Here is an 11,961-nt window from a genome sequence, read left to right on the forward strand (position 1 = left end):
CGAACATAATCTCTTTGCTGCAGCAGCTCCATACGTTTATAAAGTTACCAATTAGGCAGCGGTATGTCAATTCAGCGGAATATTTATGTCAAGAAAAGAATTATTATGAAACGGCTATTGCTGTTTACAGTGTTTATGGAATGTCCCAGACAAATATGTCTTGAAAGGTAGTCATAACTTGAACTTTCACGGTTGAAACATAATGGTTGTAATAAATTTGAATTACACAATCGGTGACATATTCTGGATTTTATGAGTCTTACCAATGGTGTTACTCAAAACATAATAAAGAAGGTATCCAGTTTAGCCTTTGAAATTGAAATGAGTGGCATGACTGCTGCAAAGTAAGCCCTTAATTCTTTTAAATTTCCTACTTGAAAAAAATCAGCTTTGTATAAAGCTACTTAACATCAGGTCAATTAAACATGAAACGTTGCTCCAAATTCACTATGTAGCATAGCACTAACAGTTTGTAAAAATGATTAGCTGTTTTTGGCGACCAGTTTGTTCAATCAGATTACTGGTATTTCAGGCAGTTAAAAAATTAAAATTTATCCTTTTCTTGAAAAAATTCATCGTGTTATTTCATACGAGAAAAGGAATTCGATTTAATTGAAACTACCTACTGAGAATGACTGAGATGCAAATGAAAAACTGTATACATACTATTAAATAATGGCTCAAATGAAAATCTAGTATTGGAGATAATGTATAAAGAAAGCAATTTTTATATCTTAATTTTAACACCGGCAAGAGCACGCAGCTCAGTAGTTAATGGTTTGTGATTTGAGGGGAGAGACTGAATTATATCACAACATTATTTCTGATTAAAACAATAACAAAATAAAAAAATAAATACAATACAAAAAAGAAAAAATGTAAGGAAACAAAATTGATATCATTAAAAATGTTAGCATTTTAGTTTTAATCTAAGGCAAAACCAATTTTTTACGAGATTGTAGTTTTGGAGGATACGAACATCCATCTCCTTACACAAGTCATACCGATTAATAAGTGACGATATCCATATGGCTACGGTTTAGCCTATTAAACACTTGTTTGATGCTTATTTCTAATATCTTGACTTCTAATACATATACTTTCCTCTGATTGAATGGAGTTTTCAACATCAAGACAAGCCCACATACTATAATTTCTAATAATATTTTGCAGTTAAAATAAAATATTGAATTAAAAGCAGCTGTAAAAACGTTCAATATAGCTTTGTGAAAAACACTATTCTATTCCTATAGAAGTCGCATTACATAATCCCATATGAAATGTATTCTAAATGCAAAAATTGACGGATAGACACTCCAGAGTAAAGAGCAGAAATAGTAGTTTCTATTGGCTGCTCGGAATTTAAAAGCTTTAGAAGAGAGACCCTCTTCTTATACAGTAGGCAGGAATTCGTGACACAAAAAAAAGAGAAGATCGGGGACATTCATTTATATCGCTTTCTCTGCGGTCCATCCTGTCTTGTTTAGGAGGCCCATTGACGAGTTGAGTGGAGTTCTCGCTTCTTATAACATTGATGTGTCTGAATTATGAAAGATATTCCATCGCAAACAACTTAAAACTCTGGAATGCTTTGTTCATTTCGGAGAGAAGTTGGAATTCTTATTTATGAGGAATACTTCGAGAAAAAGAGAAGTATAAATAAATGTCAGAAACGGAAGTCTAGTGGTCTTTGTGACTGCATCTTTCTTAGGGCATTGATGGAAGCATTTTTAATTAAACGTCCTTCGTTAGATAGAGATGTTTATGTAAGAAAGTTATTAATATAAAATTCGTTTAAAGTATAATTTAGACCGAATAAAAAGAAAATTAAATAATATTCTGATATAAAACAAAAAGTTAGATAAATCGGATTCCATATATTTTGTTATCTGTTATAAAATAATGTGACTAAATAAGTTAACAATTAAGATGCATTTAATGCAAACAAGTAATACTTAAGGCATAATTTTTTAAATGATTATTAACAAAATTCATTTATCCTAAATGGTATATGTTCAGTCAGCATAGAGTTACTGAAAGTAGGTTGTACAATACGATAGGAGCTATTCTTACAAATAACGCGATTGTGCCTGTTCTTTCAAATTACTTGGTACCAACATAACTTTTGGCCCAATCCTGTTTTGAATATGACCTTGTGTGTTACAGTGTTCAAGTTAGTTTCCTATAGTCTCAAAAATTCGCAGGAAAGCTCATTTCATGATATCGGATCCGATATTACAAAAAAATCACGTTTGCTGAATGGAGTCTTTTTGTGCTACATAAAAATATCAGGATGCAGCTATACTTGCCATCAAAATTTGGATTTTTTTTATTTGTTTTACATTTTAAAATTTGAAGTATTCGAAGATAGAGACAAGAAAAGGAAGAACTGCCTAAATTTTTGCATGTTTGTGTCGTGTATGCCAAAATATTAGAGTATTCTACTCGATTTTTATGTACAAAAGCAGTTTCTTATTCAAAACGAAATGTTCTCTCTTAGAGACAACAAATATTCTTATGATTCAATACTTTAAATTAGAACTAATCGAAACCCTTGCCTGAAAAGTGTCATTCAGCCAATGATTTCTTTTATTAATTTATTCATTTTACGCACGACTATAGTTTTTAGTTCATTAATCTAATTTAAGTAATCAGATGTTTAATCGAAAACTAAAATACTTTATAACACTAATAATTTATACTAACAATATATACTATACTTTATACTAATACTTCAGTTTACAGTTCTTATGTCGAAGAATTAATAAATTGAAAATGGGGTCATTTGATCTGCTCACAAAATTTCAAACATGTTTTGTTAATTAATATTTTATAAAACTTTTCGAACAGGGGTGAGAAAATTCCATATTCATCTGAACATGATTGAAGGTCATTTGACTTCTTAAGGCCAACAAAAATGAGAGAAACTTTAATCTATTCAGCCCCATTAGACATCCTAAACGAACATTTATTCTCTCCCAATTTTCTGCTCGGCTGCTTCTTTGACTAATGTCACTTACAATGGAAGCAGAAAAACAAGAACAAGATGTGGAAATTAAAACTTAGAAGAATAAATTAAAACTTATTTTTCTCCCGCTATGATTCATCGCTAAGAAAACAATGCTAGTTAAAGGTATCGTTTTCACCACTAATTTTTCAATACGGAACTTCATCCATTTTATATACAAGTCCCGATCCGTAGGATAATAAAATGAGGATAATAAAGTGAGACGATAGTTTTCCTTCTATTTTTTCCCTTCAGTTTTCCTCTATTCATTTTTTACTGAAAATGAATAGAGGAATCATAGTTCACGAAGAGAATATGAGCAAATATATATACTTGTATCGACAAAAAAATGGAAAAGATATATTCAAATGCAGGGATGATGAAAGTCGTAAATGTGATCAAAGAAACAATGACACGAATCAGATCGACAACAGAGAGCCAACATATTTTTTGAAGAAATATCTTTTTTAATGCAATGTATTTCCCTAAAGTACGTTTTAATTAAGAAATTCGATGTTGTATTATGATCAGTTTCTATTTTTTGTTTCCTATGCTGAGTCCGAAATATCCCTATTTCAAACTACATCTTTGCCTCTTTTCGTCAGTAAGACAACGTAATTTATTTATTACTTTTCAGTAAAACTTGTTTTGTTTGACAATTTAAAACATTTGATTTTTCTCTTCGTAAATTAAATATGCAAAAAGAAATTATTGTAATAGTAAAAAAAAAAAAAAAAATACAAAGTTGAAGGTTTTAGGAATTAGATACATTTGGATTTTCTGAGATAAAAATAAAAACACTGAGTTGCTTTTTTTTCCCAATTTTCTTTGATAGTATGATGCCATGAAAAAAGATTTAAACAGATATATTGATGAAATTTCGAAGATGATCATTGTATAAAAATTGTTCGTTCCTTTCAACTTTTGAACAAATCACGACCACCAAAAGTTTCTCTCCCTATATAAATATGGTGCGACTGTAACTAATAAACGCAACCGATTGTCAATATATGAGTTCGTGAAAATGTTAAACTCAATAAGCTAAAAGCAGAATAGCTGAAATGAATGAAATTTCAGATATAGATCATCATAAATAACTCATCAGAATGAATGATCGAATTCGATTACAAACAGAGATATACAAACCACGTGATCAATCTTCTTCACAATACTACGGAGCACGAAACGCACTATGTTGTGTTGATTATACGAGATAGTTGAGAAGAGATACATTGACATCCGATGGAAAAAAAATGTATTAAAGAGAACCTTGGTTCCACCTGAAAAGATTCGATCACTACCTCTTCATATAAAATTATGTTGAAACAGTTTATTGAGTTACTTCCTAAAGAAAGGGAATGCTTTAAATATCTGTAACGCCTGTTCCCAATGTCAGCAGATGTCAAGCTGAAGATGGGTTTTGTACTGCTCCTTATCTGTTTTGAGAATCCTTCTTTTCAGAAACAATGGAGTGTAAGTGAAAAAGATTTTTTAAATCTTTAATAACATTTTTTTAGACTTTAATAAGTTATAAGGCTCAGATGTTTGGGGAATAACAAAGACTATCTCTACAAAATTATTGTATAACAGATATTTAAGCATATGAAAGATGCAGTGCATGAAAGAAGACGAGTTTAAAATTTCAGTTCCTATATACTCATACTGAATATTTTCATAAAAATTTAGGAGCGTATTGTTAGGAGTAGGGTGAAAAGTTCTCACCAAGAAATCCGTAATATCGAGAGATGATCCAACAGAGAAGGGAAGTCAACATCCAAGTTGATTATAGTTGAATTACGTCAGGAACATAAAGTGGAAAACGAAAGCATGTTTGGACGAGCATTAAAGAAAGGAAAATGAGTTCCACAGGTAAAAAGATTAAGCATATCATAAAAAATTAATTTTTTTGATATTTTTTTCAGGTATAATAAAAATTATGCAGAGCGAATTGTATTAAAATAATGATTTTATTTCATCACAACTATTTTTTTAATGTAAACTATCTATGCTTTGCAAAAACACTGTATGTGATGGAAGGAAATAGAAATAACTTTACATTGTGCCCCTATAAATCATAAAATTTACTAAAAAATATATGGCGCAGTTGATGATTTCTTTTTTCAGGCTTATATTGGATTTTTAATCAGTTCTATTTCATTCACATACTGCTTCATTTTTCGTTGCCAGAAATTGTTAAAAAATTTAATTTGATTCATAATACGCAACTATGCTAGGGCCGCGGTGGCCTGGTAGTAAGATCTCGCCTTCGGGAAGGAAGGCTTCAGGTTAGCCACGCGATTCCACTGTAGAACAGTTGTGTAAGTTGGTATGGTGCACGTTAAATTCCGTCGGGGGCCAAACGTCATCCCGCTGGGGTGGCGTTGAATTTTGGAGAGTGGGGTATCAGCTCTGATGTCGTCCTCGTCATCAGACCGCAGTTCCGAATGACGAGGTCTGTCCCAAAATAGCTCTAGTGTTGCTTTAAAAGGGACTTTAATATAACTAAACTAAACTTAAGATGTTTAAAGTGCTTTGTTGAAATTCTAACTTAATGTTTAAACGTTCAATTTCGCGCTTTTGTTCGTGTGTTTTGTTTTATCAGTGTTAAATTCAGATAAAAATAACTGCTTTCTTCGAAGATTTACACAATGCAAGTAGGATTTTCTTTTCCACTTTTATTTTATAGTATACGCGTTTTTTATTTTGCTCGTCCAATAATTTGCAGTAGACGGATTCTATTAAATTCAATTTTATAGCAATATCAGTAACAAGATAGAACTGAACAAAACAAAAAAAAATTTAAATTCATACAATGTTAATAAATTATCAGCTTAAGAAATCAATAAAATGGTAGCAAAAGGCGGTTAAAAGTTCAGAAAGATTGACTTTTTGAGTAAATTTAAAGTGTTTACTCAATATTGCGTGCGTTGTTTGAGGACATAGTTTTTGCGATTCATTTCTTGCGTGCAGTAATTACTCAAGTACCAAAAAACGAATATGTATTTTATTTATTTACAGTAAAAAATTAAATACTTTTTAATACATTTTGATCCTATTGAAACCACATAACTACAATTGTAATGATAAGATTACATACAAAATTTCATTTATTTAAATAGTTGCGTTTTTAAGTTTTGATCAAGCCTTTGATTCAAAATTTTATAAGAATATACACTTAAAATGCTACGATTGTGAGCCATATTTAACATAACTAACTTGCCATGTTTTTTTTTCTTTTTTTAATTATTGCGTTTACATACGGAAAAAATGAGGCTCGATGCCCAATTAATCCCCCATGATAGATTATCTCGAAATTTCTTATGTATCTATACATTCAATGTTAAATCTTTACGACAGTTTTCCTCATCTAACTTTCTTAGTGCTGTAGTTATTGTGTTAACTTATTTTTGGACAAATAGGCGGACAGACATTCATTGACTGGATTTCCTTCAAAATTTGACAAAAATCTGCATATTTGGAACAGATTATTTACCAAATTTTATCCGTCTATTCAAAGCATTTTTAATTGCAACTTCACTGAGAGACATGAATCCAAAAATGTATTTTTCTGACACAGATAGGTATAAAGCTTAGAGATTCGTCGTCGTCTCGAATTCAAATTTATTATGATTACAATACCTTCTTTAACTAAATTTTAAACCAGAATGCATACGGAAATACTTCTCCATGAAAACCCACTTATCGCGAATTAATTCCCAGATAATGTTTTTTTTTTTTTTTTTTTTTTTTTTTTTTTCATACAAAGAAATCACCAGAAGTTCCCACTGAAAGATACCATTGCAATGATTATCATTCAGCCCAAGTGAAAAATAAAGCAGCTTTACAGGTTAAGGTGTATGTACACACTTGAAACTTCGAAAATCGTTCAAAATATCGAATTTTTTTTTTATTGCTTCAAATTGTTCTCTGATCCTTTAGCTTTCAAACGATATCAAGATGTTGTCAATATTCAAAATATTTCTTGAGTTATAATTATTTTTCTTGAGGTACTTTCATTAAAATCTCTAGTTACGGTGTTTTTAAAACTCATTTTATGAAGAATGAAATTTTTCCACTATGTTGCTTCATTCAAGCAATCATAACTCAACAAGAAATGAACCAAATACAATTACTTATATATCAAAATAATCTGTATGAAATAGCGGATGGTTTGTGCCTCAATCAAAGTTATATTTATAGAAATAAATTTTTAATAGCTGTTTAAAAGTTAAAATGACAGAAAAAATCTCGCTTTTTCTATTCATCGTTGATGAAAAAATTGTTTAAAAAAACTATACATTTTTATAACTTGTTTGAGGCAGACAACATGAAGATTAATATTAAGCATAATTTCCAACTAGAATTGAGTGTCTGTACAAATTAGAATTTAAGATATCATGTTTCAAAAAATAGGCTAATTAGCTCATTAAATATTATTTAATTAATTAATAATTAGTATAATATGGTTTTTTCTCACTGAAATGAGTTTAAACATATATTAATAACCTACTGTGAAAAAACTGGATTTTTAAAGTTAAAATTTTTTTTAAATCTTCAAGTGTGTACGTACACCTTAAATACTGTATTGAACCTTGAACATACATGCATGTAGCATTTTAAAAAATAATTAAAACAAAAAAATTATATATTCAGTATCGTTGCTTTCTGATATAAAACGATGTATATTAAGAGGAATTAATTGTAAAGACGTGCCTTAAAATTAACTGTCTTTTTCCGTTTTCCGTGAGTACACAATTTGATAAATCCTAAATAATTTGCAATAAAAGACTAAATTATTTCGGAAGGATAATTTTGATTTTACTAGAAATTTAATTCATATATACAGGATAAAAATTTGTTATTTTTTTCTTCCTTAGAAATTAAGGAATTACATATATTTACGTCATATTTGCAAAAATTTCAAAAAAATAATGAATTTTTATGAAAGAAAATATCTAACAAATGTATTAGATTCTTTCTTCAACAAAGATATCATGAAAACAATGAGAAAACTCAATTCAATTTCATTGTATGTTATTCTTTTAAACAACAATATTTCATCTTAAAACAGTTACTTGCCAGAAGTAGTTATTATGTGCAACAATAAGAATTTCTTCTACAATTAAAAGCTCTGTATTTTTATTTCATTTGGTGATTATTGAGCTGTGGATGTGAGCAACTTGGAATCACTGCGATTTAAAAAAATTGTGATATTTTAGAAACGTTTTAGAGGCTTGTCTTCTTTATTTGTATTTTAAAAACAACTTTTAAAGTTCAAATGGGCTTTCTTGTGAGATTAATTTATAACGTGTAAGTGAACTCTTAGTTCTCATTCCTTCATATTTTCATTAATTTCATTTCTATTCTAAAAGCTCTTTTGCTAATCCATCCAGCAAAATGTTTTGTTTTTTTTATTATGTAAAAGTTAGTAATATTAAACTTATTTCTAAGAATTATCAGACTATTTTTAAGAAAGAAATATCAAATAGAAATTCCATCAATAATTATAGTAAACCAAATTTTATCCACTGAACATAAAATAATGGTAACTTCTCGTATAACATTATTTTGCAAATGGACTTCAAGAAAGCCGTGAATTAATAAACAATTTGATGGTCGCCCTCAGAGCAGTTTTAACTATTATAAATATAATTTCAAATCCCCCCCCCCCGAGACGAAAATGTGGCGACTGTAGACATATTCATTAGTTTTATCTTCAAAAATGTGTCAAATTTATATCTTTGATTCTTTTTGTCCATTCCATACAGGAAATATTATGAAATTTTCGTAGTTCAGGCTAAATATTTATATTAATTTTCAGAATAGAATTATGAAATATTTAGAAATGACAAACAGTAAATATGGCTTTTGTATAGTTTTTTCTTATAATTTTTATAAAACAATCCACTATCAATGTCTATCTCGTAATAATTATTACCGAAGACTGATTGTTAAGAATCCGCATCAAGGCTAATGATGGAGGATTGAATTAAAGACTTGATTTAGGTCGACTTTTACAGACGCGCGACTGCGGACTACTCTAAATGACTATCTCAACAATACACACAAGTCTTTTCTGGGTAAAAAAAAATAATTGTAAAGAATTTATTAGGATTTCACATATGGTTGTTTCGTTATATTATAAAGAGTTTTATCAATATTTAATAAAACCAATCACGTCAGTAAATTTCAATACGAGCACCTCTGACAGCTCGATAAATAGAATAGTGATATTACATTTCTTGTATAGTCCAACATTTCGGTTGTGGCACTGGACAAGTATCTGAGATCCTATTTTTCTTAACTTCTTCAACTGGCGTTTCAAACATTCTGTTATTTATGTATCTTTAAAAGAAACAAAATCTACAGGATAATAAAAAATACCCTACAAAAATATATAGGGTGAGCATGGAAACCATTCTTTGTGATCTTCCAGGAATTCACCCTCACATAGTGAGGTGATGATCCATTATACTGATAAATTACATGTGGTTGAAATCCTTGTAACTGACACGCAATGAACAGTTCCAAGACTCTAAGCACACTTTCGCTGTAATATTTTCCTTTCGCTAAGGAAAAAGTTCCAATAATCTTGATACGTAGAAGACAACTGCAAATATACCTAAATTCCCTTTATTGTTACCTTCTTTAACCTCCTCAGATACATGTGTATTCTCCTCTGCTGTCCCCCAAATGCGGACATTATTCCCTCTTTTCTGAAAAGCCGATTCATCGGAATTTCAATAGGCAGATACAATTTAAATAATTGTTGTCGATAGAAATTCGTTGAAGAATGTCAATTGAATATTCAGCATATTTATGACAATCATTTAACTGCAGAGATTGGATTTTTTTTGCACATCATGAGCAAGCAAGACAACTCTTACCCGAAGTTTTTGAAGTTTACATGACGCAATCCGCTTTGATCAGACTTCATAGGACCCTGATGATATGCGTGACGAACAAGATCTAATTTTGTTTCGATCACAGTGGCCCATCACTCCTTTTAGAATATCAAGTGCTATCAGTTCCTTAAGCTTTTAAAAATGTTTCCTTTATTGACTTCTTATCTGAAACACTTCTGTAATAATAATCTCAAAATTGATGAGAAATGAACACACATTGAGCTTTTTCCTTCATTGTCGGTATTTCGAAAACACTCTAGTGTAAAATTATTATTAAATAGTTACTTATGCAATCTGAGGGAGAAAAAAAATTAAAAATCGAACTATTCGATAATAAGAAATTTTGTTATATCCAAGTACTTGTTACCAAATTAAGAATCTTGTTAAATCCAAGGTTTAATATATATTTTCGGTAATAAGTTTTTGTAATCAGCTGAAGATATTATGACCATATTAGAGATTTCAAATAGGCTTGGGCCTATTTGAAATAGTTTTGGGCCTTTTTTTTCTAATTTGTGAAGAATAAAACTTATTATTTTGCACCGTATTGCATTTTATTTGTTTAAGTGCAACATTTTATTAATATAAATATGCTCTACAAGGTTTCTAAAAGCTGGATGAGGACACCGTCCCGTCAAATGTTCAGCCGTTTCGTATCGTATGAGGGAGTAAGTCATTGTTAGTTGAGGATTTCGGGTGCGTTATAAAATAAAAGGTTTTTCTTTAATATTGGAGTGACAATCTAATTAGAATAACTCGAACTTGGTACAAAAGCCTTATTTATATGTATATGAAATGGCAGAAGACGCGCTAACCATAACTTAGATAAAGATTAATATGTTTTCGGCAGTCTGACAGAAAATTGTTTCTTTCATTTTGTTTTAAAACTTTAATAACTTTCCTAAATTGATAAATTTCATATATGGTAATCGAAAAATTGTGAATTAAAATACAAAATGAGACGTATTATAAAAATTTACGAAATTTCTTTTTATCCTGGAATGAAAATTTTTTCAAAGGCAGCTTAGTTTATTCATCCTATTGAAACTAACAAAAAAAAATAAGTAATCAAAAACAATAACAAAAAATTATTATTCCTCATTCAATAAAAATACCATAATCACCATTTTAGTGTTTTGTAATGACGATAAAGTTTCCTTTCCTAAGATTTAAACTGACCTACATCAACTGACGCAACTTGGGCACAATGTCGCCAAATTCAACACTAAACTCATTAAACTGTTCGTTAAACTGTACATTAGGTGCCTGTGTGCCTGCTTCTTTTTTCCTTCTTTCGCCATTATTGTTATTTCTACCTCGCGATGTCAAGAGATAAGCTTTTCAATGACCGAAAATAAATCGACCAGAGTATGGATTCGGTCATTAAAGAGATGAATTTTTAATGAAGAAAACCGTTAACAAATCAATCGCCTTCGCAAGAGAATTCACTTTTTTTCTATTCTATTTTTACGCTGCGTTTATTGTAACGATGTTTTTTTTTTTTTTTCACCTTTACTTCTACGCCACCATTTAGTGGTTCTAAAAATCCGTTATTTTTTTAATTACTTTTTTATTTGACTACAGATGCTTTAAAGATTGCCTAAGTATTTTGAAACGGATCGAAGGCTAAATGTTTTGTAAGCCACTGGAAACAATAAAGTAGAAACAGAACTTTTTAAAAAAAGTTCAGGGTTGAATTTCTCCTTGATTTTTTCTTCAACTAGCACACTATAGTGATTTTGTTGTACCTTAACATAGTGCAGGATAGCCAATATGCATTTTGAATCTCTTTCCTTAAAACGATTAGTTTCATATCTAATACAGATCTTTAATATGGTGACAAATGACCGAATAAAATTTCTTTTATCTAGACTGCGTTTTCCTGTAATTATTGTGTTCACTTGGAAGTTTGTATTTCTTTTATTTGAATTATCTTTTCGTTGCTATTCATTTTTTGCTTGCATACCCAGGTAACTTATTAGCTACTTGTACTTTTTCAGGTTATGTTCAACCAGTGAAGCTTAAATTAATAATTCAATGGGAAAGCTA

Source organism: Argiope bruennichi, chromosome 5 (assembly GCF_947563725.1).
Source record: "Argiope bruennichi chromosome 5, qqArgBrue1.1, whole genome shotgun sequence".
Lineage (NCBI taxonomy): Eukaryota > Metazoa > Arthropoda > Arachnida > Araneae > Araneidae > Argiope > Argiope bruennichi.